The sequence below is a fragment of the Condylura cristata genome, unplaced genomic scaffold, assembly GCF_000260355.1.
Source record: "Condylura cristata isolate star-nosed mole 26May11 unplaced genomic scaffold, ConCri1.0 scaffold00020, whole genome shotgun sequence".
In the NCBI taxonomy this organism is placed as follows: Eukaryota; Metazoa; Chordata; class Mammalia; order Eulipotyphla; family Talpidae; genus Condylura; species Condylura cristata.
The window spans coordinates 10,229,748-10,254,511 of record NW_004567121.1 but is presented as its reverse complement, the minus strand read 5'-3'; positions in this window follow the sequence as shown (position 1 = coordinate 10,254,511).

Sequence of the window (24,764 nt, the reverse complement as noted above, 5' to 3'; positions counted from 1 at the left end):
AATATACAAGAAGTTTACTAGATAATCAAAGTGAAGTTTCAAACACAGTAAAAGTCCAACAGATTTTATTCTGTGAGCACTGTTCCAACAATCATAAATTTGATTTTATATAGATTAGAACAGTGAATCAATCATCAACAAACATCCAAAAATACATAATTATTCTGGACAATGGTGCAGGGTGCTTCTGGTGGACTTGAATCTTTTTATATTTTAAGTTACCTTGATCTAAAGATATGTTGATGTTACCTACATGCAGGGGAGGGCAACTTCTATGATTTAATCTCTTCCTAAATTTCTAAAGATTACAGGAAGCATGTTCTTGCATGATTTTGCACAGAATAAGAAGTGTGTTTTTTACTTAAAGCCTATGCAGATAGTTTTGCTTTCTTGCCAGCTGGGTAGGAGGGAAATACGGAGTATCTTTTCAGAACATTGACATTATGTTCACAGAGTTAAACATTAAATGAAAGGCGTGACACTAGTAAACAGACAGATGCTTACATATAAACAAATACATTGGCTGTTTTGGTTACCAGTTTTTACTCCAAGTCACAACTACCACTGAGTAACAGATAATTTAAAACCTTCATAGGTTTTAAACTTAAGAAACTTTAAAATGGCTTAATTGTACAAAATTCTCTCTTGAAGCCTATTAGAATGAATATTGATGCTTAATAAATACGGTCTTTTAAGCTAGGAATTGAACTAAGCTGTTTGTATGTATTACTTTCTCAGTTAATGTAGCTCCCCCTTTGTCTTCTTCATTTTGTTCATATTTTTCTCTCATCTACTTATTACAATTTAAGAATTAATGCTCCCACAAAATACAGAATCGGTCTTTGTAAGCACTTTCCTGAATACCTGACCTTTTTCCTCCTTCCCCCAGATATTTCTTCCTCTGTGCATAAATCACCTCCCCTAAAATTCACATTCATACACATCTACTTGGACCAAGTTTTTAAGCTGGTTTCTAAAAGTTTGATTCCCCAGACTACTGCTTCTGTTCTGGTGTAACTTTAAAGCTGCTCATCCATTCTAAACTTTGCTCTGTTTTGGAATATAGCCTTAGGGGCAAGTTGTGCTATTTCTAAGAGTCAAACTCTGTCCTTCAACAAATGTCAATAGGTACTATCTGCAGACACCTCAGGACATACATTAGCAAACTGAATTTACTCCACCAACATATAGATAACTGCATTGCAACTTTGTAAACCGTGGTTTTGCAACAAAAAAGGATTATTAGAAAATAACAGAAGAGCAGAAGTTAAAGATAGTAAATAACTCTTCAATCACAGAAGACAAGACCAAGGTGACATGTATTGACAGTTGCTGAGTATTCCTCTGGGAGGCATGGGAAGGAGGAAAGGAATTGTGAGGGTATAAATGTTTTCCCAGACAAAAGCAAATGCCTTAGAGAGTTGAATTGGCCATTACTAATGCTTACCAGGGTTTCTTCCCTTCATGTAAGTACTGGTTTCAGGTAAAATACAAGATGCAAATTGCTCAGTTCAATTTCAATTTTAATAAAGAAGACAATTTTAGTATAAGTCAATTATTGTTTGAAATTCAAATTCACCCGGATATCCTGTGTGTGTGTGTGTTATAGGTGTGTCTGTGTATATATCCCCCATACACACACACACACACACACACATATGCACACAGATTTAATATGACAACTGGAGAGCAGGTATGTATTTACCTACAGTTTGTTTTTTTAAGAGGTCTTCTCTGGTTCAAGAACTATAGTGTACCAGAGGATCGGAAACAGATTTCGAGTGAGTTGGGGTGTATGCTGGGATATTTTACAGCTTGATAACATAATTAGCTGCATCTTATTCACGAGGGCATTGCAGTTGAGGATATACATGAATGTTGTTCCAAATCATGTAGCTATTAAGTGATATTGAGTTGGATATTGATCGAGTTTTAAGAACTAAGAACAGGCTCTCAACCTGACTTATTTGTAGTCAGATTAATACTCCATCACTTACAAACTATAGGGCTTTATTGCCAATACTTTCCTATTACTCATTGATGCTACATTGGCATCCTCTTTGAAATTTCTATTTCCACCTTCCAGAACAAGGTGTCTGCAGATATCCACATCATTTACTGCCTTACCACATTTATGTCTATTCTCAGGTATCAGCTTAATTTATTCAGTCAGTGTTTTATATATATATATATATATATATATATATATAGTATAGTGTGTGTGTGTGTGTGTATGTATAGTACTGTTCTGAAACTTAAAAGGATATAGACAAATGTCCTTGCCCTAACAAAACATATTCTAGCAAGGAGGAAAAAGAGAATCGATTTTTTAAAGGTATTCATGTTGTATTAAATGGTGGTGTGTGCTATGAAGGAAAGAGAAAAAGGACTAAAGTAGTGGGATGCAAGAGTATCAATATAGACTTGATGTGGAATGTGGGGCAATTATCAGGTATAAAGGTTTTAAATGTTGAGCAAAAGTGCTGGATGATGGAATTGTCAATAGACTGTTTCCTACAGATTTTCCAGGTCCCTGAAACCTCATTCTAGGTACACCAAAACTCTGGACTTTTGGGAATTTTGATACCCATTTATCTAAGTTCACAAAGGCTTACACAAGGAAGAAACTAAAATTTAACTCATGTGACTTGACACCTCCCACTCAGGAAAATTAAGGAAATAAAAAAGATCTTACTTTAGAAAATTACATATGATCAAGTACTTTCCATGAGTAAGATATTTTCATAAGTCAAGAAAATATCTGCCTACAGTAGTCAAACAGCAAGTCCTTTTCCATGATGATATGCTGATTTAATATGAGCTGCCTGGTATTGGTACAAGGATCTCACTTAATATGTAGATTCACTTGTGTATAAAGAATAAGTTGCAAGCAAAAATTAAATAGACTGTGGTACTATGGCTATTTCTGGAGTCGTGTATTGGTAAAATTAAATAACAGTTCTCCTTGTAAAAAAGAGTTAATGCCTTTATAGTAATGTCTTCACATCAATGTGAAGACCTAGCATCCAGTATCTACAACTAATTTGGTCTAAAAATATATTTTTGAATGTAGAATCAATGTACTCATAAACATTCTACTTGAAGAATTTTATTATACTGTGATATACCCAGGATACCAGAAAAGCATGATTAAGCTGAAGAAAAACATAGTTAGCTTAACTTTCAGGTTAGTTCCTCAACAAATTTTTGGTATGAGTTATTCTTCCATAACTAATGCAAAAATAAATTACTGCTTCCTTTGCCTCCCCCAAGTACCAATTAACACCTATACCACTATTCTAAGTTAGTGTAATATAAATCCTGTTTTGTAATTTTCTTTAACTGTGTATAATTAAGTCCCATGTTGAGAATGACCTATTATCAGCATGGCACATGTTTGGATGTCATCATTGAACAGGGATCCTATTTAATTCTGTTCCTCCCGTTTATCATCTTACTTTCCATAACTCATTTTACTCCTTAGTAAACTCTGTCTTGGCCCAATCAACAGGTATATAAACAGGTTACCTATCCAGGAAATTTTTGGAATGATGTCAAATATTAGAATATATTTTTCATCAATTTGTCAGGTATTAGTAATTTTTAAGCACTGAGTTTATTAAGTATTTAATTTTTGGTCTATGGCATACCAAAGAACAGATAGGGATACATTTCTTTCATTAAATTCATCAAATATTTAGATAGATTATGTGAGGGATCTCTTGAAAACTTATAGTCGTCCTTGTCTTTCCAGAGATTTACTCAGAACTTCCCTTTGTCTATGCCACACTGCAGGTGGTAAAACCTTATTTCTCCAACTTTCCAGAGGAAATTTCTGAAGATATTTTAAGAAAAGAACATTCTCCCTGTTTTGTAATAATGTAATATTGATATTTTCTCTACAGAACAAGTATAGTCTAGCTGAAACATTTTGACATTATGGAACTTAAGGCTGGAGAACAAAACATAATAAGAATATAGGATGTTAAAATAATTGCAGTATCCTTACAAATTACATCAAAAACATTTCATGAGTTTTTAATCATTTCCATCACCAGTGGGTATTCAGGAGAGAAAAGAGTAATCTATGTAGTATTTGATCATAATATCAAGATGAACTGGTGAGAGAAGCCTGGTTGCCTAGCTATCTTTCACAGGATAGTCCTGTCCTTGAAGATCATCCTAACTTCTCAGAAATAGAGAGCTCAGTGCCATTATTTGAGACTTAGTCATATTACCTCTACTTGTATTTTTATTCCCATTTTAGAGAAAATGCTAACAAATATTTTTAAATTAATATATGGCATTTAGTAAAGATAGAAAAACATAATGGTAACAAGTGATGAAAGAAGAAATGCATAATGTTATAAAGATCATCTGCTATAAAAATCATGCTGTCACACTTTGTTTCCAGGATTCTTTCATGGTATTTCAGGCCATGTTCCTGTCAGACAGTAGTGCTTAAGATATACAGTCACCTAATAAAGTATTCTCAATAAGTACAGTATTACTATGCCCAACAGCCTATCCCCCTTCAAACAGACACCTCATATTTGATAATATAATGGTTGTTATACTCTTTCTTGTGTACTAAAAGTAAAACAATATTTTTTTAATTTAAAAAAGGGCAAATCTTGAAAACTCCAGAAAATGTAAATAGAAAACAACTACATAGCTCACAAAAAACAAACTTAAGGTTTTTTGATAACTGTACCTGAAAATCATTTATTATTATTTGAGGAGGGGGCACTTGTACCAGGTAAACTTACAGTTAGATAGTTGATTTCTATACATAGAAAACCATATAAGGAGGGCAAATGGGAGAATCAAATGTTTGTTAAGTCATCTCAGTTGGTCAGCAATTGTTTGGCATAGTCAATCAATCAATCTTAGAAATATTTCCATGCTTTGTAGAATGAAATGTTCACCATTTTTTTCTGAGATGTAGTAAACAATAGATAAGGCAATAAGTTGCTTATGTCTGATCTAGGGTGTTTATTTTCAGAATCTAATTAATTGTATTTTAACATGGCTGTGTTTAATAGGGACCTGGAAAGTTGTACAAGAAAGATAGTGTTTTTGTTTTTTTGTTTTTTTACATTGTTGTTTCTGTTTAACTAGCATGGCATGGTGAATCTTAAAATAAGATAAGTTGAAGGTCACCCATAATTTTAGTTAAAAGCATTTTTAGCATACCTTTTTATAACATAGGTCTGCAGATTTTCTTTGCTCTGCAAAAAATAAATGATCCATAATTCTAATTAGAAATGTTTACAATACTTCCTTTAGACACAATGCAATTTAGTTCTTTTTAAAATATAATTTAAATGTCATTGTTCCTCAGAATTTAGGAGAAACAGATTTATTATTTCCCTGTCCAATCATTTCCCCAAGAAGAAATAGTATTGGAAAGAATTTTTCCAAATCCCATCCACCTCAAAAAAGAAAAGAAAAAAAAAAAAAAGCCCAGAAACTTGTTTATCTGACTATTGCAAATAAAAGAACATTTCTAGGATTCCCCTTGTGGGAGGTAAAACTCAACTTTTTATTCAAAGAATGCATATTTGAATAAAAGTCCTTTTTGCTCTGTTTACCCACACACAGGCAGGCATTCCCAAACTGATCCTAGGAAACAGGAAACAGGACTAGGAAGTACGAAGTAGTCACAGATCTAAGTCATGTTATACACTGTAGCTATACATTTTAATTAATTTATTTTTATTTATATTTGAAACTTCTTGGTGGTTTTCAATCAATTTGGAACTCAGAGGGCTAGGAAGGGATGATAATAATTAATGACCCACAAACCACACAGTATAATTTTTTTGGAAAAAAAAATCCCCTTGACCTCATCAGAGCACAGGAGACTATTCCCTCAACCCTCTGGTTTCTTTGGTTGATAAAATAATCAAATCAGCATTATATCAGTTAGCAGAAGTAAAACCATAAATGTAGGATGATTATGTGGACCCCCATCTTTGCTGGATAGAGTAGTGCTAAATCTTGAACTAAGGAATGGATAGAGGTCCAGAGTGTCAAGGAGAAAGAATGGACACTTAACAAGGGGATGATTTCATGGATTACTTTGCAAATAAAGATGTGTTTGTTAGGTGCAAAGAGCATTTTTACATAAAATAGTATACCTGGATAATACTTTCAAGTCTTTATTCTTCTAGGAAGTTTAAGGGAGGACTCCTGAAATTTGGCTTAATGTAAGAGCTTCTCCCTAGTTTCCAGGCTTCAACTGGTCTTCACTCAAAATAGCCTACATGTTAGAGCAGGATGTTCTATGGAGACCAGTTCTGAGAGTATTGGAGTGTTCTGCTCTGAGCACTTTCAGCTTATAACTTTAAATCACAGAATAAAATTTTATGTGTACCTCTGTCACAGAGAACAAACATCACATGTTCCTTATGAATTTTAGTAGCACTGTGCTATCCAAAATAGTAGCCACAAGTCATGCAAAGTTACTGAACATTTGACATGTAAGTGCTGTAAATTAAGAAGTAAATGCAAAGTATATACTGTGTTATAAAAATTTATTTTAAAATACTGTCTCAATAAATTTACTTGATTACATATTAATGGGAAATTTGTTAGATATGTTGTATTAAATAAAATGTATTATCAAAGTTAATTCTACATTTTTTTTTTCATTTTTTTTTTTAAGATTTATTTATTTGTGAATACAGAACTGGGGTACAGGCCAGAGGTGCAGGGGGTGAGAGGCTTCACCAGAGACAGAGTGGGGAGCAAAACAGGCAGACTGATGAAGTACACTGCTGAGGGGAGCAGCAGGCGGGTCAGGAGAAGTCTGCCGCGCCATGTGGTCACCTCCAGGGCAGGCGGGGATCGAACTCATGCGGAAGTGGCTTTAGCTTCTCAGTGCAGTGATTTAATCCGCTGCACCACCAGGGAGGGCCCCAAATTCTACATTTTTTTAAATGTAGCTACTATAAAATTCAAACTTTGGTAAATAGTTTACATTTTATTTTCATTGGATAGCACTTTGTTTAAATAATGGATAACATGCTATTCTTCTCTAAACTGTGCAAAATGTCGAGACCTAGAAAGTTTTTAGCAAATATAATTACAATAAAACTTAGAGGATGAAACAAAGACTGGTAATTAGTGACACTAATTTGGGTTATGTTGTTATTCTCCTTGAGTTTACTCTTTATAATTATACATAATTTTCCATTAAAGTACTGCTTCAAAACAGAAATCTGTGTTTTTTTTTTTTTTTAGTCCATGTAATTATACTTATTTGAGGGTCCTTATACTTTAATAGTAAATAAAACCAGTTTTCTATATTATCAAGGATAAGTGTATATTCCTACCTGTTCTTTTGTTTGTGTTTACTTGAAAATTTATATATTCAACCTTTTAATGATAACTGTCAAAATGGGAAAAAAATACATTCTTTCTAGAGATTAAGCCTACTTTCCAGTTTTTAACAATATAGAGATATGTCTAAAGTTGTGGATCAAATAATCTCTAGATATGTCAAAACTTACCTGGAGAACTAGCTCAGGAGTTCCTTATGATACATAGAGGAGATGGTCAGGAGATGGAGTCATTACTTTCTCAAATTCATAAATTATTTTCCTTTCTCTCTCAGTATTGTGAGATTTTGTCCTAACTTCATAGTCAAGGTTGTGTCTCCTAATCATGTCAGTTAATATTTACTCAGTACTATCTTATTGCTTGAACACTATTTAACTTATGGTCTAAGGCAGCTATATTACCCTAACTTTCTCCCCAAACACCATTCTTACATTCTCCTGAATGAGTAGGCTATTTCTGTTAAATTATTTTATGACAACTCTTAAAGATGATCATTGAATGAACATGAATCCATAATTTTTTGTCTTCTTCTGGGTTCTGTGTTTCGCTTGACTCTCTTCCTGCATCTTCTAACTCCCTCATTCAAATAACAATTTTAGTCAAGTCAATGACAACAAAAATCTTTTTCAGAAATTTTATTTTTGAAATTGAGACAGAGCTCCCCACTCTCTGTAGTTCCATCTTCTGATTGTATAGCCTAATCCAAGAAAATGTTCAAAGCATTAAGATGAAGAGGTTTAGATTCAAAGCAATACTACACCTCAATACAAAAGACTTTATTTACAGATATAACTTTACAAATATTATCAAGTGATCCTTAGTGAAAAGATACAAAGTAAGATGTATTTATTAAAAAATATGGGAATCTTAGCTTAAAGAAATGGTCTGACACACTTTGATATTTAACATATATCATTTTCAGGTCCCTTACTTCATGGAGATTCACCCCAAAAATGTTTGCATAGATGGAAATGATTTTTAAAGGAAAAGGAATTTATTTTCAATAAATTTGGAAAGTACAAAAAGAAAAATCAAGCAGTCATATAAATCTATTTCTCCAAGGACACAATCTCTACTTCTTTGAAAGTATTAAAAGAAGATGACTATTCTGAAAACTAAAATGTCTTTACTGTATAATAAACCAGCTGGCCCTACAGTAGAGCTATTTTAAATAGATCTATTTCCATCAGTGCAGGCCTCTCTTTTCACATGATAAAAATGAACCAAAAGGAATTCTTGTCCATATGTAAATGTTTCTGACTTAACTGACTTTTGTCATAAGAATTAATTTATGATAACCTTGAACTTCAGGGCTCATTCAAAAATTAGACAAGCATACATTCAAAGAAATTATTAAGAAATGGAAATCTGTTGTTTTGTCAGATATATGGAATTAGGACCAGACACAGATTTAGAAACTTTCATCACTTACCCTATAGTGTTAGCTTACTTTAAGGCTGGGCTGTATTTCTAGCCTGACTTCTTCCAAGCAATGTATGGGTACCTCTAAGTCAATGAAGCACACAGTTTCTTGGCATGAAAATTAATTTTATAAGGTTCCTAGTATGTCTCTAAATTATGCCTGACTTTCCTTACCTCTGTCACCTTGGACCACAGCTTGTTGTTCATCTGTTTATTACCTCTGCGAAGAGAACATTGACAATGACCACATTGCCAAAACCTGGCCCTCTGCACAGGGATGAACATTTTTATTATTATTTTAATGATTAAAGAAATCTTTAGATTTCATTCAATTTTTTGCTGACTAAACTAATGTTCATATATTAAACAATAATATTTTTCAGATTAGATTTCACTTTTTTTGGTTCTTTTCATTATTTTGTTGTTGTTGTTTGCTCATTTTACTTGCCAGAAGAAATTGCTGCCCAGAATTTATAGTTCTGCTATGCTCTTGGGAAAAAAAAAATTACTTTCTATATTTTTATTTTGAATTAAGTTAGTGTAATTTCTGTGTAAATGCCCAGAGTGGTTAAGAGGGAAATGGCTTGAATACTCAGTTGATCCCTACAGATAAGGATCATGCTCATTTTTCATGCAGCATATTTCCTTCCAAAATGCACTTTGTACTGGTACAATAACTCCAATTTCAGTCAGACACAAAGAATAGTCTTATAGGAAAAGAACTTCTTGTAATAGCTTTGGCCTGAATTATTCAGTTTTAAATGATACTATTTAAAAAAACTTTACCTTTAATGAGGAGTGATTATTTTCTTAATCTCATCAGATCTGTGTATTTAATGTGTGCTTCTTACACAACTATTTTTTTCATTTAAAAGAAACCAAGATTTTTACTGTCCTAAATTCTTCTTCTTCTTTTTTTTTTTTTTTAGAGAATCCTGGAAAATATTCTAATACAATTTTCTCTATTAATCTTTTCTTTTTTTTGTATCAAATAAATATAAATTACTGTTTCATCTTCTCTACCTTAATTTTGCAACAATATTTTCAGGGCAAAGTTTGTTAAGGTTCTTTTTTACTTCAATGCTTTGTTTACATGCATAGGCCTATAGTTTCAAGTGCAGTAGCCCATGCCTGTATGACTTAGTTTATGGCAATTACTGAGAGTTAGCAGGACTTTAATACTAGATATTTTGGAGTCATACGTTGTTGGGTTCAAGAAGAAAAACAGGCCTATGGAGTATCTGGAAGCTCACATCCTTGGAACCTGAGAATGCCAAAAACTGTTTCATTTACAAAAAAAAAAAAAAAAAATCTGAGGGGTATTTCAGTCAATATCTGCTACTTTATTCATACTTTCTCTCTAAGGAATATTATCTTGGTATCTAATGACAAGACAATCTAAAAGTGAGTGAAATTTTACTAAAGAAGTGGCCCAATTTAAAAAACAGCTCCTTCACTGCAATTCAGGATTTTATCAGCCCCAGAACAGTGGGAATGGTAGGAGGGTTTTCTTCTTTAAAAGAAGCAGTCAGGGCCCTCCCTGGTGGCGCAGCGGGTTAAAGCACAGCACTGAGAATCTAAAGCCGCTTCCGCACAAGTTCGATCCCCGCCTGCCCCAGAGGTGACCACATGGCGCGGCAGACCTCTCCTGACCCGCCCGCTGCTCCCCTCAGCAGTGTACCTCGTCGATCTGCCTGTTCTGTTCCCCGCTCTGTCTCTGGTGAAGCCTCTCGCCGCCCCTAAGCCTCTGGCCTGTACCCCAGTTCTGTATACACAAATAAATAAATCTTTAAAAAAAAAAAAAAAAAAAAAAAAAAAGAAGCAGTCAAATATTTCGAGTTCTAAAGAAAAAATAAATTATAAATGTAACCTCTTAAATTATCCAGTTATATTTATTCTAATATTATGAACTAAATTTTGTCTTAATTTTAAAATAAACCATGTGGCATTAATTTATTTGCAACATCTTTGCGTCTGTATGAGAGAAGAAAAGATTCTAAATATACACTGAATATCAAGTAGAATAGCTCTGCCATAGAAATGCATTAATGAATTAATAGTTATTACATTTTCAAAAAAATACAGTTATAGTATCCTTACTCTTTGAAGCTTTAGGCACTTCACCACCTTTAGAATTAAGAGTTAATTAGAAATCTAAAATTAAAATTAGTGCTTTAATAGAGTTTTCTTCCTTTTCAAAGGAGAATTCTTAGATCTTTTATTGATATTGTTGCTTTTGAATTTCATGATCAGCATAAAGTATTTTTACTCTGTGATATTTTCAAGATAATTAATTATGTTAGTTTGTGTTGAAGTTTTAGCCCTTGATGATAGACCATAAAGAAAACATTGTGTTTAGAAAAAAAGGTAAGAAGATGGGAAGGAGGGAAGGAGGATAAATATTCTGATAATTTCAGATCAGTGAGAGGGGAAAAATATTAGTAAATAAATCATCAGAAAAAGAAACACCAAGATGCCAGATACAGTGAAAGACAAGAATGAAAAAGGCAAGGCATTTTACTGGAAACAGGGCATTTGTTTGGAAGTACAAATGCTAAATAGAGAGTCTCTCAGGCATCTTCTACAATGTGTCTCTCAAAATACCAGCTGTCAGATTTTCTCAGAAGAAACTAGACCAAGAGAAAAATATCCATGGAGATTAAAACTTGGAGGTCATCCAAAAAACAGCTGAGTTGTTGAATAACTCAACAATAAAATCTAAAATTAAAAAGCTGAACCTTTCATAAAGAAATCCTAATCATCTTTTTATGCTCATTCTTAAATATGAATTGATAGCCCAAAATCACCATTGTTCAAAGGATAGAAACTAGAGTAAATAATTAAAGAAAAATGAAGCAAATTTTTATGCTGGAAGAAAAAAGTATAATATTTTTTCCAAAAGAAATATCAATCACAATTCACTATATAGTCCTGTCCTGAACCATATCTACATAATTACAATAGACTAAAGATAATTAATTTGAACAAATACAATTGACACTTGAACAACTGAGGAGTTGAGGTGATAACTACCCCTACCCCTGTCAAATATTTGTATACAACTATTGGCCATCTCAAAGCAGCCATACTTCTTCTTTGGTAACTATGGGAGATAAGCTTTAGGATACTATCAAGTACCAATATCTGAGGATGCTCAAGTCCCTTAGAGTTAACCCTAAATTTCCTCAGGTTCTGCATCCTTGGATTCTACTACCTGCAATCAATATTGGTTGAATTTGTGAAGGCAGACTCAAGGATAGAAAAAAAGTCTAGGTGGACCTGAACAGTTCAAACCAGAATTAGCAAAGGCCTACTGTAAGGCTGTATAACTGGTTAATGGGAATTAGGATTAGAAAGTTGGCAGTGTTGGGGTTGTGAGAACTAAACACATTTTTCCAGTACTCAAGAGATTTCTCAAGTCCTCCAAATTCAATAGATAAAATCTAAATAAAATATAAATTAAAATATATTTTAATTTAAATAGTGCGAAAATAAATAGTGCAAAAATAATACAAAGAATGACAGTAAAATAAAGAAAATGTTTTCAAGAATAAGAAATTATTTGCTTGGGGAAATTTAGAATCTGGAGAGTTCAAATGCAAGAGGGATAGAAAAAGAAACTGTTGATTTTCGCTATAAGCCTTAAATATCATTTTACTCTACAAACACAGGATGTATCACTTTGGTGACAAAAAGTAATGAGTATGGACCTTTGGTTTCTGGCTCATGTGTAAGGAGTTTTCAAGTCATCACTGTCAAAATCTGAACAAACTGAAAATCAACCCTTCTTAGCTCTGTCAGAGAAGTGAAATCACAAGGTAAACCACTAGCACAAATATTGGAGAGAGATGAATAGTGAATATAGGGAATTACAACCTACTGGAGTAGAAACCCATCAGCTAAAAATGCTGCAATAAGCAATATTAGTTTAGGAAAACCTAAACTGTAACTGAAAAATTGTTGGAAGCTCAGTGGGGACAAGTCTGAGAAATGAAATCTTCAGAAAAGGCCAGCCATACGTGAGGAAGAAGGGGGGGATACTTTTGTGTGACTATACTTCCAGAGCAGAGCGTAAAGATCAACCTTTTGTACTTCGAGCAAGAGGAGGGGAAATATAACCATTTTGAAATGTATTAGAGCTTCTGTTTTTAACAGGATCTATCCCAGGAAAAACCTAGTTAACCAGAATCTAACCCTAACCAACCAGAGGGAAATAACTAAACTCCAGCCCACCCTTACAATCTGTCACACCTATGGTAAGGTAAGCAGAGGGGAGAAGTGAGAAACACCTGTGACATTCACAATATGAGGACACAGACTCATAAAAAGACTGAGAACCTAATATAGGACTATACATCCCCCCACTACCCACTCACAGACCTTAGCACCACAATACTAAATTCCTATTCACCGGAGTTCCTTTCTGTCATCTTATCACATCTGGCTTTCAACAAAAAATTATGGTGCATATTAAAAGTCAAAAGTATTTAATAGATAAGTTTGCTCAACATAGATGAACACTACAATCTTTCTTAGGCAGTTTTACAACTCAAGCATTTACCTAATCCAGTGGTAAGAAAATGGATTGAAATAACCCATATGATCAAGTTGGTATATGTTGTATCATAAGAAAAGAATGATAACCGTTTAATCAGAAATGAAACAGGAAATTAAGATGTCCAATTACTACATCATTTAACTTGTTCATGAAATTTGACCCAATACTAGGTGAATATTTGCTTTTGGTCAATATTGTACAGAAGTGGTATGTAATAGGGAAATAAGCCACAGAGCAGTATCATTTTCTTTAAAATACTTTTTTTAAAAAAGAAATACAGTAGTAAACAACCATCTTAGAAGAATGTTACCTTTCATGCACATACAAATTAAGATCAAAAAATGTTTTTAAAGAAGCTCTTTCAGAATCCCACTTCATTATTGGATTTTAAATAGAAACATTGTGAAAGTGATAGTAGGTGTGTGGCCCATAAACAGGAATAATCAATAATTTCTCCTTCGTCGTTTTCAGACACAAAAGATGACAAGTCATTCAGACAGCCTGATTTCAGAGGTGGAGCCTCACAACAGTATGAATTATTCTCCATTCCAGAACTTAGGTTATCTCTAAATGTTTCCGTTTCCTTCATTAGGACTTTGTGTCTTACAAATCTGAAATTCATTACATAAATAAGTGGCAAACTACCTCATGTTCTCTAGGAATATAATAAGTGTCTTTTTTGATATAAAACCCTGTACACCATCCCATACAGGACATGTTGCTCCTTGTAAGAAAAGCCTTCGGTCAGATGTTTATTTTCCACTGAGAACCCACTATACATATCACCAACTAAATTGAAGCCTCCAACTACACCTTCACTTTATACCACAATGAAAAGTTTACATTTATTCAAATACCTGGTAAAGGTATAAAAATGGCTAGTCTAATTTCCCGTAAATTTAATACAATGATTTCTTTAAGACTGGGCAATATTCATGTGTTTATTCATAGGTTTAAAAAAAAAGATTAAAAAAAAAAACACTTGAAAAACTAACTTTCTTGTCAACAATTTCAACAGAAATAGCTAAAATTTATTGAACTCTGTGTACCAGGAATTGTGTTAAGTGCTTTATATACACTATTTCAGTTTCTCACAGCTACATCATTACATTGTACCAATATTACACATCTAAAAAATGTGGAAAATGTAACTTGCTAAATATAATATTTCTAGTTTGGGCCTGAATTAGAATTTAAACATAGCATCCTAACTCCAGAGCCCAAAATTTTAGCCATTTTACTAAGAAATATAGAATATTTGGAAGACACAGTAATTAGAGAGGATAAAATTAAAACGATCCTTAAATCTTCACCAAAATTTAACACATTGGTAGATTTCTCTTTGCTTTACGTATACTTGTGTTTATCTCTCAAAATTGAAACCATAGTTTTAACAGTACTTAAAAATATGCAATAAATGTTTCCCATGCCACTAAATTATCTTTGAAAACATAATTTTTAATGATTATAAGAGGACTGTCTTTACTTAATTGATCGAAAAAGATGTTACAATTCTTTATGTCATCCAACGTGTGTAGTTTAGGTCAAAGTGGCCAGATTTTGATCATTTTAAGGACTTAATTTCCTTTTAAGTGATCAAATTTGATTAGTAGAGTTGCAATTTCTTTTTCCATTCTTTGTGAAGCATCTCTGAAACATGATGACATTTGGCCTCACTCTCTAGCATACCTGCACTGAAATTTATTGTTTATAGCCTATAAACTTGCCCTATCAAAATAAGCAGCTGGAGACTAATGAAAGAACTTCCCTAGGAATTATCTAAGTAAACAAAGGAGCTTTCTCTTAAATATTGTTAATTTCCTTTTTCATTCTTCCAGTTTAATTCCTCCAAAATTTCTGTTTGTTTAACGTTGTCCATCCATCTCATTGGGGAAGGGCAGAATTTTGGAGACTATACTAGGTATAAGACGAGAAAAGAGGGCATTTGCTTCTGCTTAAGACCAAGGAGTCTTGCTTGTCATGCTTCTACCCAAAGTAATGGATAATAGATTTTCTAAATCTAAGAGTTCTTTTGAACACTTGCTATTCATTCATTTCCTTGCTCAATATTTTTTTTTTACCTGAGGTTACTTAGTTTTCCATGGGAATGGTGTAAAGAATACAATCAAAATCAAGCATTTATTGTGTTTCCCTGTTTACTTTTTCCTTCTACTGTGCAGCAAAGAATCTGCCTTATATGGGCATCAGTAAAAATAATCCATTAACAGATCACTGGAGGAAAGAAAGTTAAATTACACTCTGTAGAAAATTATGGCAGTTGGTTATGAACATCCATGGGGCATACTGAAAATGCACATGGTGCAGGCTGGGGGGCAGTTTAAGAACTAAACAGTGAGATGGGGGAATGACAAACAGCTGAGTATTTAAATGTACACAACTGGGGAGTTTAATATAATATATGGGTTTAGTCAAAACCCATATCCAATTTTTATGTACAGTGAAATATAAGTAAAAGCAATGTATCTTCTCCACATGTGGCATTTTCTTAGATACATTAAATGAGCAAGAAGGGAAAGGTGCTTACTTGATACCCTTAGGAATCTTTATGGACTTAAGTTTGGAGGATTGGTGTCTATTCATCAAGTTCCCTCTGAAGTGACTGTTCCTAAATTCTTTTGTAAAACACCTTCACTTTTTTTCAACAAATCTATAATATGCTCAAAAGGGAAATGACCATTTTAATTACCTCACTTCCCTGTATAATATGTATTAATATTATAGTGACCTAATTGATAGATATGAGTATATCTGATATGGAGTTATTTAGCAATGTAAAGTTAAGGTAACCACTTGTCATTGATGAATAGGAATAGAAGTCAAAGGTAGATAAAACAAAAACAAAACAAAACCCTAGTTGTTACAAGACAAAAAAACCAATTGTAATAGGTGGCCGTGAGGGCACAGCTCCAAAAGATAGAGATGGAAAGGACCCCAGGATTTGGAGAATTTTTGAAAATGAAATTATTTCAACCCATTTGAAATGTGTGTGAATGTTGTGATGAAGTAAATTACTATCAAGTATTTGAGCCTAAATACAAAGCCTAGATGTATCTGACAATACAGCATTGTCTTTGTTTTTTTGGTGGTTTTTATTTTTGTGGTTGGAAGGAATTGAATAAGAAAGTAAAATTATCGCATTTTAAAAATGTTTGCTTTCAAAATTTACTTTAGAGAAGACGTTTTTCACTATAGACAAGATCTTAGGTTTTCTATTTTTGTTTGGTAAAATCCTGAATATCACAGATTTTATTTTACTATATGCTTATTACTATAAAATGCCTTAACCTGCTTCTGCTGATATTTGAAGTGCCAAGAACAAAGGAATTACTTCAGATAATCATTGAAAGAAAAGAGAACTCAGAAATAAGTTAAAGATAAGGTTGTTATAGCTATATGATAATTTTGAATTATGAAAAAAACTGATGCTATCGATATGCAGCTAAGGTCCCTGAATTTAAATTTTAAACAAAAACAATTTTTTTTTTTTTTTTAGCAATTATGTCATATCTAACTTGGGAGAGAAATCAGGAAAAACTTTCTGAATTTTCTATTTGGGACAATTTTTTTTTTGCACATTTTATTCTATTTTAAACGTGTTTTTTTTTTTTTCTTTTTGTGTAATTTTTTAATTTAATTTTATTTTTTATTATTTTTTATTTTTTTAATTATTACAAAAGTTTATTTTTACATCATTTTGCACATTTTTTTTCCATCTCGATTGTAATCCCCATGGGTTTCCCATCACCAAATCACCCATGTGCCACCACCATAGTCCCATGCATTTCCCTCCCTTCTCCCCCTCCCCCCCGTTTTTGATCCCATTCCCCACTCCATCCCCACAACATGTCTCTGGTATATGGTTGTTCATTATTTTTGTTATTTTCTCGCCTGGTCCATTATACTCCTGCTATGCGTGAAACCATCCAGTATTTTTCTTTCTCTTTCTGGCTTATCTTACTAAGCATGATCTTTTCCAGCTCCATCCACGTTGCTGCAAAAGACATGTGTTTCTCTTTTTTGGTTGCTGAGTAATATTCCATTGTATATATGTACCACATCTTTTTTATCCAGTCATCTACTTTTGGGCATTTGGGCTGCTTCCATGTCTTTCCAATTGTAAATAAAGCAGCAATAAACATGGGGGTACAAGTATCTTTTTCAATCAGTGTTTTTGTGTCTTTTGGGTAGATACCTAGGAGTGGGATTGCTGGGTCGTAGGGAAGCTCCATGTTTAGCAGTTTGAGGAACCTCCAAACAGTTTTCCATAGTGGTTGTACTAGTTTGCATTCCCACCAGCAGTGTAGGAGAGTTCATTTTTCTCCACATCCTCGCCAACATTTGTTGTTGCTAGTTGTTTGAAGATGTGCCATTCTCACTGGGGTGAGGTGGTATCTCATTGTGGTTTTAATTTGCATCTCCCTTATTACGAGTGATGTTGAACATTTATTCATATGACTGTTGGCCATCTGCATTTCCTCTTTGGAGAAGTGTCTTTTTAGCTCTACTGCCCATTTATTTTTGTTGAGTTTTGTCAGTTCTCCATATATTGACAAAAATTATTTTTAATTTAAAAATCATGAAGCAAACTTATAATTTATAATACTACCCAATTGTTAAAATCTTATAAGCCCAAGTCACTTTGACCTACACAGTGGATTTCTACTCTAAATATTATGTGAACATTCCTTAATTTTTATTTGCACTTTGCTATGCTGTCCAGAGGATGTTACCACACTAGACTGAACCCCAAGTTTTGCAACCTAGGTATATATTTGTTTTAGGGAGAATTTAAAGACAAAGATAGGGAATTTAAAAAAAAATGAAATAGAAAAATAGTTTACTACAATTACAATTCATTTGTGTGATGAAACAATTATTTAAACCAAGAAAAAAGAGCAACAAGATATGTTTAGGTAGAATATGAAATGGAAATTAGTCCAAGGGGATCATAAGGAATATATTTTAGTCTAACTTTTTTTGTCCATAAATAGTTGTGTGAACAAAACACTGACCTATGGCCTTCATTTTCATTTCACACATGATTTCCAAAGCACCTCAGGATCTATGAAGTTTAAGATCTCTGAGGATCAAAGATGCTATGATTTTATGATGAGAGCAGCAGGAGAGAATGGGAGAATTTATAGTAACAAGAGAGCTAAGGTTAACTATGAGTAACTTCCTTGGGGAGGTCAGTATTTTAAGAAGCATAGAGTAGTAGAAAAGAGAAATTTCAAAGGCAAAAAATAAAATAATATAAAGATAGTATGCAAAGATATCCTAAATCAATAGATATCAGCTGATTATGAGTATCTAGAACAAAGGTCTTAAAGAAAGTGTTTTCAAATTTATTAGTATTGTTGATGGAATATGATATTATTGGCCTGAGCTGAGGTTCTGGATCCAGTCTCAGGTACCTAAATGAAGATTCTGGTTCTTAACTAGTTTTTGACTTTGGCAAACTGTCTTAATTTTCTACTGACCCAATTTCCTTATCTGAAAAATGGGGTTAAAAATAATGACATTCATGAAATTTGTTATGACACTTAAATATGAATGAAGATATTTAATTAAACAAGTGCTTGGTGCATAGTAAATCACAGTAAGATATGCTGACTGATATTTTGTTCTGTATAACTATAGTGCAAGTTGTTAACAGCCAAATTATTTTGTGTCTTAAAAACAGGGACTTAGTCCGTGTGGATAAAAAGGAGTGTTCATTCTTAAATGATGGGAATGCAAAATTGTCAGTTACTTTGTAAGACAGTATGGCTATTTTAATACAAAACCATGCACCTTTTGAGCATTCAAAGATCCAGCAGTTATTCTCCTTAGTATTTAAGTAAAAGATTTGACAACTTAGGGTCACACAAAAAAACCATGTACATGGATATTTATACCAAGTTTACTGGTAATTGCTAAAACTTAGCAGCAGTTAGGATGTGCTTCAGTAGGTAAATGAGTATGCCTACAATTGTACATTCAAACAACAGAACATTATTCAATGCTGAAAAGAATGAGATATCAAATCATGAAAAAGCATGAAGAAATCTTCAGCGCATATTACTAAATGGACACGCGAAGCAGATATGTTTATATTATTACATTTCCAACTACATGATACTCTTCTAGAAGAGTAAAAAGGTCAGAAGTTGCCAGAAGTTAGGGGAAGAAGAAATGAAGGTACAGAACACAGAAGATTTTAGGGCTATAAAACTTTTAAAGTAGTATAATGGTGGACACAAATTATAAATTTGTTCAAACACACAGAATGTACAAGAGTGAATCCTAGTGTAAACTACTGAGGCAGGTGGTAAGGATAGGTCAATATAGTTCTCATCAATATAAAAAATGTATTTCCCAAGTGGGGGATGTTGATAATGGAAGAAACTATTCCTATGTGTGAATAAGAGTATTAGAAAATCTCTATTATCTCCTGCTTAATTTTGCTATGAAATCAAACTTCTTTTAAAAATAATTTTATGTTTAAGAAATATTTTTAATTTATGCATACAAGAATTGGGGTGTACACCAGAAGTTTGGGGAGGGGCTTGAGAGGATTCACTAAAGACAGGTTGAGGAGCAAAACAGACAGATCTCCCGAAATACAATGCTAAGGGAAAGGTGGTGAGATAGCTGAGGTCTGCTGTGCCATGTGGGTTACCTCCCTGGCCCAGAATCAAACTCAGGCAGTGGTGGTGAAAGCACTGAGAGTTAAACCCTAGATCTTCAGGGAGGCCCCTCACAGTAAAGTATTTTAATAATTGTAGGAAGCTGGCATCATGGGCAGTAAATTAACGTCAGGGTTGTATATCAAATGATACTGGAGAGACAAGAGTTTATTGATTATATTTGCCTCTTGGATCACGTTAAGAATTTTCATCTTTATGTTTATCTCAATGTGAAATCATTAAGAAAATTTAAGTTTATAAGGAAATAAATGGATGAATATATCTTGATAAAAATCAGTCTTGCTGCGGTATGGAGATTCAGTAACAGGTTTGCAGAGCAAGTCTCAATAATTTGAGCTTGTTATTGCAGATGAGAGAAAACAGTATCTTGGAAGATATATAAACAATGAAAATAAAGAGAGTTGAATAAGAATCTGTATATTTAGACAACTAAAAGGAATGAAATGAATTAAAGAAAGTACAAAGGAAATAGGGATAGTAGAGATAACTAATTTCTGAATGGGTAGGGTTCAATTTATGGAAACTAGGAAATTTTTTGGTGGAAATAGTGTAATTATAAATTGGACATGCTTATTTTGAGGATTAGATTAGATATGAGAGGGGGATATCTTAACAGGGAATACAAAAAATATATAAAATAGTTTTATGACTGAAGGCATAGAAGGGAAGGTGGGCACTATCTAATGAAATATAATAAGATGGATAAGAAAGTAGATGACATCCAAACTTGTTGCTGTACCAACAGCTAGTTGCTAGGTTAAGAGAATGGGTCTATAAGTTTAAAGAAAAAAATACATACATATATTTTTCAGATGGGAAGCATTGAGGGAGTAAATTTAAAGAGAGAATATCAAGACGCAAAATGTAGGCACCAATGCTAATGTCCTCTTAGTATTAAGATAAGGAGAAAAAAATAATCTGTTTTGATGCCAAAGAGAAAATCACTAGTAATTTATGTCAACAAAGTTAAGGAAAAAGAGGCCAGGCTATATGGGGTAAGGATTCACTATACAAGGTGGATTTCTAAAACAGTTGACTATAAATGGGGACAAGAGGTCTAAGGCAATAGATACAGGAGGAAGCAAGTGTTGAACAAATGTTAGTGTAATATGTGGTTTTGTTTAGGTTGGGAAGATGCAGCATGTCTAAAAGCCTGTGAGAGTATTCAGGTAAGTGTATAGGAGAACCATTGTCTGAAAGTGCCAGGGAACCTAGTAGGGGTTAAGTCCATATTTAGTCTTAAGAATAGCATGTTTACACATTTTAACTGCTTTCATATTTACACTACAGTGGTGTAAATATGTACAGTGGTACATATTTGTACAGTGGTGGAGGGGGGAGAAGCAGCCTGTCTATTCACAAGAGAAAAATGGAAGCCCAAGATATTAGTGTATCTGTACTAAAACCATACATCTTGAGACTTTTAGGTTCATGCTTTTTTAATGTTTTCAGATGAAGTTGGGACAGGATTGGATGAAAATATTATCATAGATGGAAATCTTGAGTTGAGACAGATTTTGTTCTTTGCTTTGAATGGGAACAATAAGAAAATAAGAAATGCATAGTTAGTAAATAAGAAGTCCATGTTGACTTGTCAACCTACTATGATATCTTTTTAAAAAATATAACCTATGAAATCACACTAAAGTTCTAGGAGTAATAGCTTTTCTTTTCTCAGATGTGTGTTCCTCAGTTTTTCTCTTATGTAGCAAGGCCACCTGCTACTGATATATCACTTTTTACTCCTGGTGTACAACATGCAAATTATCAGTAAAGCTCACCATACTTGGCCTTGGCTGACTATTTCCAATATAACATTTGCATATTATATTTTAATGACCTAGTTAATAATGCATAAATCCAAGCATTTGTAGGACTCACAATACCATTTCAATTTTTTGAGAACCTCTCAATACAGTTTTATTAATAATTCACAATGGTGTCCTTAATACTGAAAGCTTCTGCCAACATGTCTGTCATGTTGTCCAGCCCAAACCCTTCCTGAAACTTGGCCTTGTTTGTTGTACACAAATGCTACTGGCAAAACTCCACTGGAAAACATGTTCCTGCCAATCAAACCCCAGGAGGTGGGGGCAACCTGCTGATGAATACACTGCAGATTTAATTCTGTAAAACACAAAACCTGTGATAAATATACTCTAAAACAAAATGTGGTGACACAATATTGAAATGTAAATAAAGATGAATTAACTACACAGTCATAAATGTTCTATTTTTTATTAGTTTGTTTTAAGGATAGAAATTTTATTAGAGAAGTAGAGTATACAGAAAAAATACATATCATCCACCAGAATTGGGAACATAAATGCTGCATTATGTTATCATCCCTTATACACAGAGCATCAGTTTCTGACTAATTAGGAGAGGAGATTAAAAGATAGAAAATAATATGTATTATTCTAGAATGGCAGTTCTCTGGAGCACCAGTTTTCAACTTTGGCTACAAATCAGAGTCTCTGGGGGAACTTTTTTTTTTTTTAATTCCAGTATCCTGATGTCATGGGGAAAGATTCTGATTTAATACATTTGAAAGGTGGCCTGGCCATCAGAATATTTTCATTTGTCCTTTTATTTCAACTCATATCATTCAAATATGATTAAAACCCTTACAGTCAATTTACCCAGCAATATGGATTAAAAAAAAAAAAGACAAAGCTAGGTGGGTTTGTGGCTTTCTAAACCCAACCTAAGTAAATTAAGTAGGATGAATATATGCCTAGTTAAATGAGAACAAGTTAAAATTACTAATGAAAAACAAAACATTAGAACCCTGACTTGTACAGGCTGGGTTTTTTTTATTGATTAAATTTGAAGCCCACATCTTACGAAGTTTTAGTAGAATGTATTGACTTGTGTCTATGATGAGGAAATGACTATTTTTCTTCCAAGCAAATTTACTCAAATATCGCCAGGATTTTTGATGCAGTCCTTGAAATGAACATTTTTATGAATAAGGATACTGTAATTTTCATTTTTCATTCCAAGATGAATAAACTCAGATCCTTGACAATGATCTCATAATCTATCTCCAAATTTGAAATACTGAGATATGAAATATTTCCCAGTGATATTACCCTATGGATAAAGGACTAAACTCTGCCCTGCCAAGGACTGTATGTAAGTTGATTTGTCTGTCACCTCCTGATTTCCAATCATAGCACACACCACTAAATCCTTTTAGATTTTCAAGATAGAAAACTCATGCTTAATTATGTCTAGTATCCTTGTATTTCCACAAATTAATCTTCCATCAAGTCCCATATGTCTTCTGAGAAGATCTTCTAAATTATCGGGTTGCTTCCCATTACCAAGACCACATCCAGTATATTTTTATTGCTTTGTCAGACACACTGCAATCATGCAGCAAAGAGTAAAATTCAACATTTTAAAATAGAAATTTGGCCATGTTCTCTTTTTCAGGAATATATGCCGTTACACTATACCATTGATAAAATAATTCCAAACCCAATAAGGTGCTCTTTTGCTATGTAGAGAAAATTAAAATTTCTCAACCTCTTCTTATAACACTTACTAGCTGTACTTAAAAATTTCCCAAAGGAAAATGAATCCATTTAGCTACTGAAGGCTGAAGTCCCGATCTTATTCTCAACTTTATAATGGTACAATGTGAATAGTAGGAAGGACACAGATATTAGAGTGAAACCTATCTGGGTTCAAATGATGGTTTTATCACTTCCTGTGTGATCATGAGCAAGTTTCTGTTTCCCTTTCCCCCCTCAGTTTCATAATGTTCAGTTTATTCTTTATGAAATGAGGGTTAATACAAGTGAACTGTTGTAAGTGTTCTGTGAAGAAAAAATTATCTTTCTATATGTATATCTGGTGTAATGCTTTAAACATATTAAGCCCTCAAAAATAAGAGCTCATATTACTATTTCTTCTTTTTGTTGTCTGTTAGCATGCTTTAAAAAAAATCTTATTTCTCCACAAAGCAAAGCTGGCAGTGGAAGGAGATGGTGGTCCTTCTTTAGAGGGGTTAATTTCCTTTTGTAACACTCTAGAATTGATGGTTGTGGTGTTATTTCTTTGTTTGCAGCACAAATTTAAACCAATGAAAACATCAAAACCTAGCCTGACTTTGTTTAGTATGTGTCATAACTTAGAAATTCAAAGGCTCTTTGCCTTTTAGCTTACAAGTAAAAGGGGCTTATTTTCGATGTTTACAAAGGTACGAAAAAAATTGCTAATTAGAAATTGAAAAACTTAGTCAATCAACAGGCTTTTGTTGTTAGGTTTTGATCACTGCAAAAGGAGGAGTTTTGAATTTGCCTGGACACACACAAATGGTAATTTGTTAAAATTGCTAAAGAGCAGCAAAGGCTGGCTATTGTTCTACCTTCTCTGAGTATACTGCAAGTGGAAAGCTAAACTGTTTGCTGACTCAACAGTAATAGCATTTTTGGTACAAAAAAGAGAACTTGAAAAGGCAAATATATATAGGTTTAAATATTATACAGGATGATCCTACTAATCAAACATCACTGAAGACAAATTCTTTGTTTCTCAGTAGGGGAGAACTTGTTTTGGAACAAAAACTAATTGGGATAGTTTTCTATCCAGCTTGCTCATGGAAGTCGAAATTCTTTCAAATTCAGTTGATTTAAAATAATAACAGTAGTATTAAAACATTATCTATGGTTTATCTCTTTTACCATAAAAATGCTTATTTTTAATCCCAGATTAAT